Source organism: Arachis hypogaea, chromosome 15, assembly GCF_003086295.3.
Source record: "Arachis hypogaea cultivar Tifrunner chromosome 15, arahy.Tifrunner.gnm2.J5K5, whole genome shotgun sequence".
Lineage (NCBI taxonomy): Eukaryota > Viridiplantae > Streptophyta > Magnoliopsida > Fabales > Fabaceae > Arachis > Arachis hypogaea.
In genome coordinates, this window is record NC_092050.1 from 108,106,431 (window position 1) to 108,112,300 (window position 5,870).

Here is a 5,870-nt window from a genome sequence, read left to right on the forward strand (position 1 = left end):
TTCAAACCCTTTTAGCATGAGGACATGCTTGGTTTAAGTGTGGGGAGATTTGATGAGCCCCAATCTTAGGGTTCACTTTGTGTAGAATTTAGAGGGTTTTACCGACATTCTACCACACTTATCCTTATAAAATGCATGGTTTTATGTTTCCTTCCCAATTTTGCTTAATGAATGAAAACATGCTTTTTAGGCCTTAATTGTGCTATATTTTTATCTCTCTCTATTACCATTCGATGCCGTGATCCATTTGTTGAGTGATTTCAGAGTTTATAGGGGCAAGAATGGCCTAGAAGAGAGGAAGAAAGCATGCAAAAGTGGAAGGTGCATGGAAAATGAAGCTTTGGAGTATTGGCATCGACGCGCACGCGCAGCCGACGCGCACGCGCAGCCAACGCGCACGCGTGGAAGCTGAATTCTGTAATTGGCGCGTGAGCATGGACGCATACGCGTGGCTGGGCAGAATCTTCATCGATGCGTACGCACGCCTGACGCGTACGCGTGGGTCGCAAAAGCTCATGGACGCGTACGCGTGACCCACGCGTACACGTGACGCGCGCACATGACCTCTTTAGTGAAAACATGCCTAGCGATTTCAGAGGGTTTCCAGGCCCAATTCTGAGAGGAATTTTGGCAGGAAAAGATTAAAAGAACCAAGGATTGAAGGATTACACATCTTTCACAAACTTTTAGTTAGTTACTTTTGATTCAAATTTACATTGCTCTAGATTGTAGATCCTCTTCTTCTATTCTCAATATTAGTGTTCTAGTATTGTAGATCTTGGATCTAGACCTTGTTACTTTGATTTCCATTAATGCATTGAGGAATTTCATTTTCATTGTTGTTAATTGTTTGATTGTTGTTAATTGTTTGCAATAGATAGGTTTCATTTAATTCCTTTCTCCAATTTCATGATGTTTTCCATTATTGCTCACCAAATGCTTGATAAAATGTCAACTTTAGCTATGGAGTAGTTCTTCACTCTTGGCTTAGGGGTTGGGTAATTAGAAACACTTGAATTATTAAGGTCTTTTGTTGATTGACAATTGGAAATTGCTAATTGATTTAAATGACACTAACTCTAGTCTCTCCCTAGGATTAGACTAGGACTTGTGGACTCAAATTGATTATCTTCACTTGACTTTTCTTCATAGTTAGAGGTTAACTAAGTGGAGTAATAACCAATTGACGTCACAATTGATGGAGATAATGATGATAGGACTTCCAATTCTCAACCCTAGCCAAGGCTTTTATATTGATTGATTGTCATTCACTCTTGCTTGATTTCAAATTCTTGTGTCCCTTAGTTTTATTGTCATTTGCTCGTTACTTTTATACAAGCTAGTTTACACTTCTCGTATTCAACCTCAAACACCAAGAGATTCCTAACCAATGATATGCATCCTAAGGCAACTCCTAGGGAGAATGACTCGAGACTAATACTCTCGGTTATTAATTTGAATTGTGGACACACACTTTCTTTGTTTGATGTGTTATAGTTTGTTGGTTTAGAGCTGTATTCACGACATAATTCCATTGGAGAATTCTATACTGATAAAATATAACTCATCAACAAGCTGTAAGAATCTCACTAGAGATGGCAGACAGGTCAATGAAAAAGGCTTATGGTCTGGTAGAGGATGTCTTAGTAAATGTTGAGAACCTTTACATCCCTGTGGACTTTATAATCTTGGATACTGGGGAAGAAGATGATGAATTTATCATCCTTAGAAGACCCTTCCTAGCCACTGCCAATGCCATTATTGATGTAACAAGGGAGAGCTAGTCCTGCAATTACATGAGGACTGTATCTTATTCAAGATACTTATCCCTACGTCTCCCTCTGACAAAAGAGAGACAATTGTGCAACACATAGTGTTCCAACCCTCTCTCTCAGTGCAAAGCTATACAGAACCCCCAGACACCAATTCTAAGTTTGGTGTTAGGCAGCCATCATCAAGCATTGAGAATAAAGGTACTAAGAAGAAAGTACCTAAAGGCTGGAGGGACAAGAAAATCCCACTGAAGGCTCTCACCTGGCATGAGAGTTGTCTTCACTGACAACCCAGTTATTCCACATACTGTGAACAAGATCCTGTCTTTACAACATGTAGAACTCATCTATGAAAGTACAGGCAAGAAATTCACTGTAAGGGGTGAAATTCTGAGCCCCTATCTAACTCCGTAAAGGAGCTAACCGTCAAGCTAGTGATATTAAAGAAGTGATTGTTAGGAGGCAACCCATCAATAATTAGAGTTTTCTTATTTTTCTTTAAGTTTATTTAAGTTTACTTTAAATAATTATTTTTTTAAGTTTGTGATCATGAGCAGTAGTTAGAACAGAAATAGAAACAGTCAGAACAGGAAACAGAACACCCTGGAGCAGGTACCTTGCTGGCGTTGAACACCAGACAAAGGAGGCAAGAATGGGCATTGAACTTCCAAAAAAAATAGCCAAGCTGGCGTTGAACGCTACACAGGGTATCCCTAATGGGCGTTCAGTGCCCAAGAAGAGCAGATTTGCTAGCGTTGAACGCCTGCCAGGGAGCTCCAATAGAGGTAGAGACCTGGCGTTGAACGCCAGGAAGGAGGTCCCCTATGGGTGTCCAAAGCCCTTTGAGGAGCATGAAGCTGGCATTGAATGCCTGCTAGGAGCAGGAGCTGGGCGTTCGACGCCCACAAGGGAGCAGGGAATTCGAATTCCCTAGCCCCTCAGGACTAGTGGGTTGATGAATCCATATTTTATGATAATTTTTTGATAGAATTGAGAGGATTTCATCATATAAACCTATACTTATTCCATTAAATAGCATGCTTTTGAGCTTTCCTCCAAAATGGTGCTTGATTATGAATACATGCTCTTTTATGCCTAATTTAACCTATTTTATTCCAATTGCCTTCCATTCGATACCTTGATGTTGTTTGTGAATGATTTCAGATGTATAAGGTAGGAATGGCATGGTGAGAATGGAAAAAGAGCATGAAAGGAGGAGGAAGCATGAAGAAACAAAGGAGAAGAGCAAAGTGATGTGTGCGTGCACACAGCCTCTTGTGCGTACGCACAGGTAGCAAATCAAAGCCAAGTGTGCGTGCGCACACGTCTGTGGGTACGCACAGGTATCCGCACATGTCTTCATTAAAAACGCATGTGACTCGCATTTTTTGGGCTTGGAGGCCCATTTATGATGCTAAGAGCTCATATTGGAGGGGGCAAACATCATAGAAGGATAGCATATCATTAGAGTAGTTTTTAGAATAGTAGTAGCAGGCTTTAGTTTAGTTTTCTCTAAGTTTTCTCTCAACACCATTAGGGTTTATATTAGGGTTTTATATTTCAAGTGCCATTTCCATTTTTGATCTTGGATTTTGCTAGCCTCCATTGTAAGTATTTCTTAATTACTACTCTTTATAGTTACAATTTTGACACTCTTGTAATTAAATTTATAGTGTTAATATATATACTTTTTGCAATTTTGACTTCTTGTTGATAATTTTGATGATTGACGGTTGTTATATGCTTGGTTGAGTTGCTATTGTTGCTTTTGATCATTTGTTGCTCATAGTTTCAAGCATTTTCTCAAATTTTCCATGTTTAGTCTTTATGCCCACCAAGTGTTTGTGGAAATGTCAAGTTTAATTATGGGCTAATTTCTACCTCTTGGCTTGGGTAAAATGAGCAATTGGGTTCCTAGAGTTGGAATGTCCAACATTTAGTGATAATTCTTGGATTGTTAATTGTTCTTGTTTTCACTAACGCTAATTTGTTGCTAAGGTAATTAGCAAGTGAGTTAGGATTTGTGGATTAGGGACAACTATGCTTACTTAACCTACTCCCTGATGTGAGGGTTAACTAAGTGAGATTAATCCATTACAACCTCATCCCAAGCCAAGATTCTATTTATGCTTTGAATCACACACACACACATACATACATCAATCATTTTCATATTTTACGAGTTCATATTACCACTACAAGAAAATACGTCTATTGCCACGCTTTTTAAGCTACCGCCACGCTTTTAAAAGGGTGACCTATCAAAGGGTGGTGGTTGCTCTATCGGCACGCTTTTTGTAGCCTATTGCCACGCTTTTTGTTTGCCACGCTTTTTTACAAACCGCCACTTGTAAAAATGTGGCTGTAGGTGGAAAATACAGCCACGCTTTTAAAGCGTGGCGATAGGTAGAGATATGGCCACGCTTTTGAAGCGTAGCGATAGGGAGAGATACGGCCACGCTTTTGAAGCGTGGCGATAGGGAGATATACGGCCACGCTTTAAAAGCGTGGCGAAAGGCTTGTTAAATTAAAAAAAAAAAATTCTTTTTCTTACTTTATCTTAATTACTACACAATATAAATTTTCAATCCTTTTTTATTACCAAACCTATAAATATAGTATGCAATTTTTGTTGCAAGACAATTTTTATTAGTGACATAATTTTTGCTTTAATTATTTTATACATTAATAAACTAATATTCAAATACAAAATAAATTTCGAGTTCAAATTCCAAAACTAAAAACGGTAAAAAAATACAGAAACAATACAACTTAAACACTAAGTCCTTTGTTGTTCTTTCTTCTTCTATCCCTCTCAAACTTCCTTCCCTTAGATCGTACATAAGGCTTGGTATGGCTGTGAGGAACACTAGGACCAGGATCAAAATGTTTCACAGCTTCCCTGGAATAGCAAAATCAACAAGGGAACAAAAAACATGTTTAAGTTACAAAAGATAAAGTAAGACATAAGACAAGAAGAAGCAAGAGTGTAATACTCCAGAATCCCCAATTTTCGGCTGAATTAGGACATAGCAAAGCCGAACTTACAATCTGACTGGGCAGAACAAGTCCTTTTCCATCAACACATCATTTCTGATTATAGTAATCCATTGACTCCTCAGCAATTGGAAAGAACTGCAGCACATTTAACTTACCAAATATAAATAAAATTGAGCAGAAAGATGGAGTAAATGTAAAGCAGGTTCATTAAATTTAGAAGAAAACGATTAGATACTACTCACCTTCAAGAATAATAGAAGACTAGAAATCATCAACCTTGTTCGTTCCAGCCTTACAGTGGACAACCACAACATTCTCAATATCTAACTTCAACCACGAGTATGCACTATGACAGAAAGAGATAACCAGTTGAAGTGGTGGGCAATTATGATCATCAAATAGAAAGCTAGCCACCTGAAGAGGGAATTTGATATTGCAGATGAAAGCAGCAGTTGGTTTGTAAAACAAATCTAAGTGCTGAAAAAACCTAAAACCCAAGTGAAACAGAAAGCTGACACATGTAGTCTAGGTGTTGGAAATTAATCAAGACATCTGCATGAACACTCTATTTCCTCAGAACATTTATGATCACATTAAAAGAGATAATGTTGTTAAGTAGAGTAATATTATATGGTCTAGTAATCAATAATTATTCCACGATTTCCCAGGCTGAGAAACCACGTTAACAATATGGGCTATGATATGTAACACCTAAAAAAATAATAATTAAAATTCTAACAACATGCATGGATTGGCTTCTCTAAAATGATACTCACACCTTCAATCTAAAGGTGCTTCAAAGGGGATAAGCAACAGTTTGCCCAACAGTTCCAGGTGCAGCACCACATGCCAGGCGAGTTGTCACACTCAACTCAGAATCTTGCACTAGACCAAATGGATTGGATTTAACTAACCAATCTTTCAAAGACTCATAAACAGCAAAGTTTAGACCTATAATGGAACCTGGAAAATAGGAAAAACAATTAAAAATAAGAAAGCATTAATTCTAATAACAGCACTACAGCCACTACAGCAGGAGAGGAGGGGGTGGAGAACTTTAGGGAGTTAATTATATCAGTTGCATGAATTGCCCAAGCA

At 38.3% G+C, this 5,870-nt stretch overlaps 1 long non-coding RNA gene across 1 annotated transcript; it reads right to left on the reverse strand.

The window, feature by feature from the left end:
* Nucleotides 1-4,581: 4,581 nt before the first annotated feature.
* Nucleotides 4,582-5,155, reverse strand: LOC112747107 (uncharacterized). Its single transcript, XR_003174781.2, has 3 exons — nt 5,015-5,155; nt 4,821-4,907; nt 4,582-4,674 (listed from the first exon to the last, which is right to left on the reverse strand). It is a non-coding gene; the product is annotated as an uncharacterized lncRNA (long non-coding RNA).
* Between the last annotated feature and the right edge of the window lie 715 nt (nt 5,156-5,870).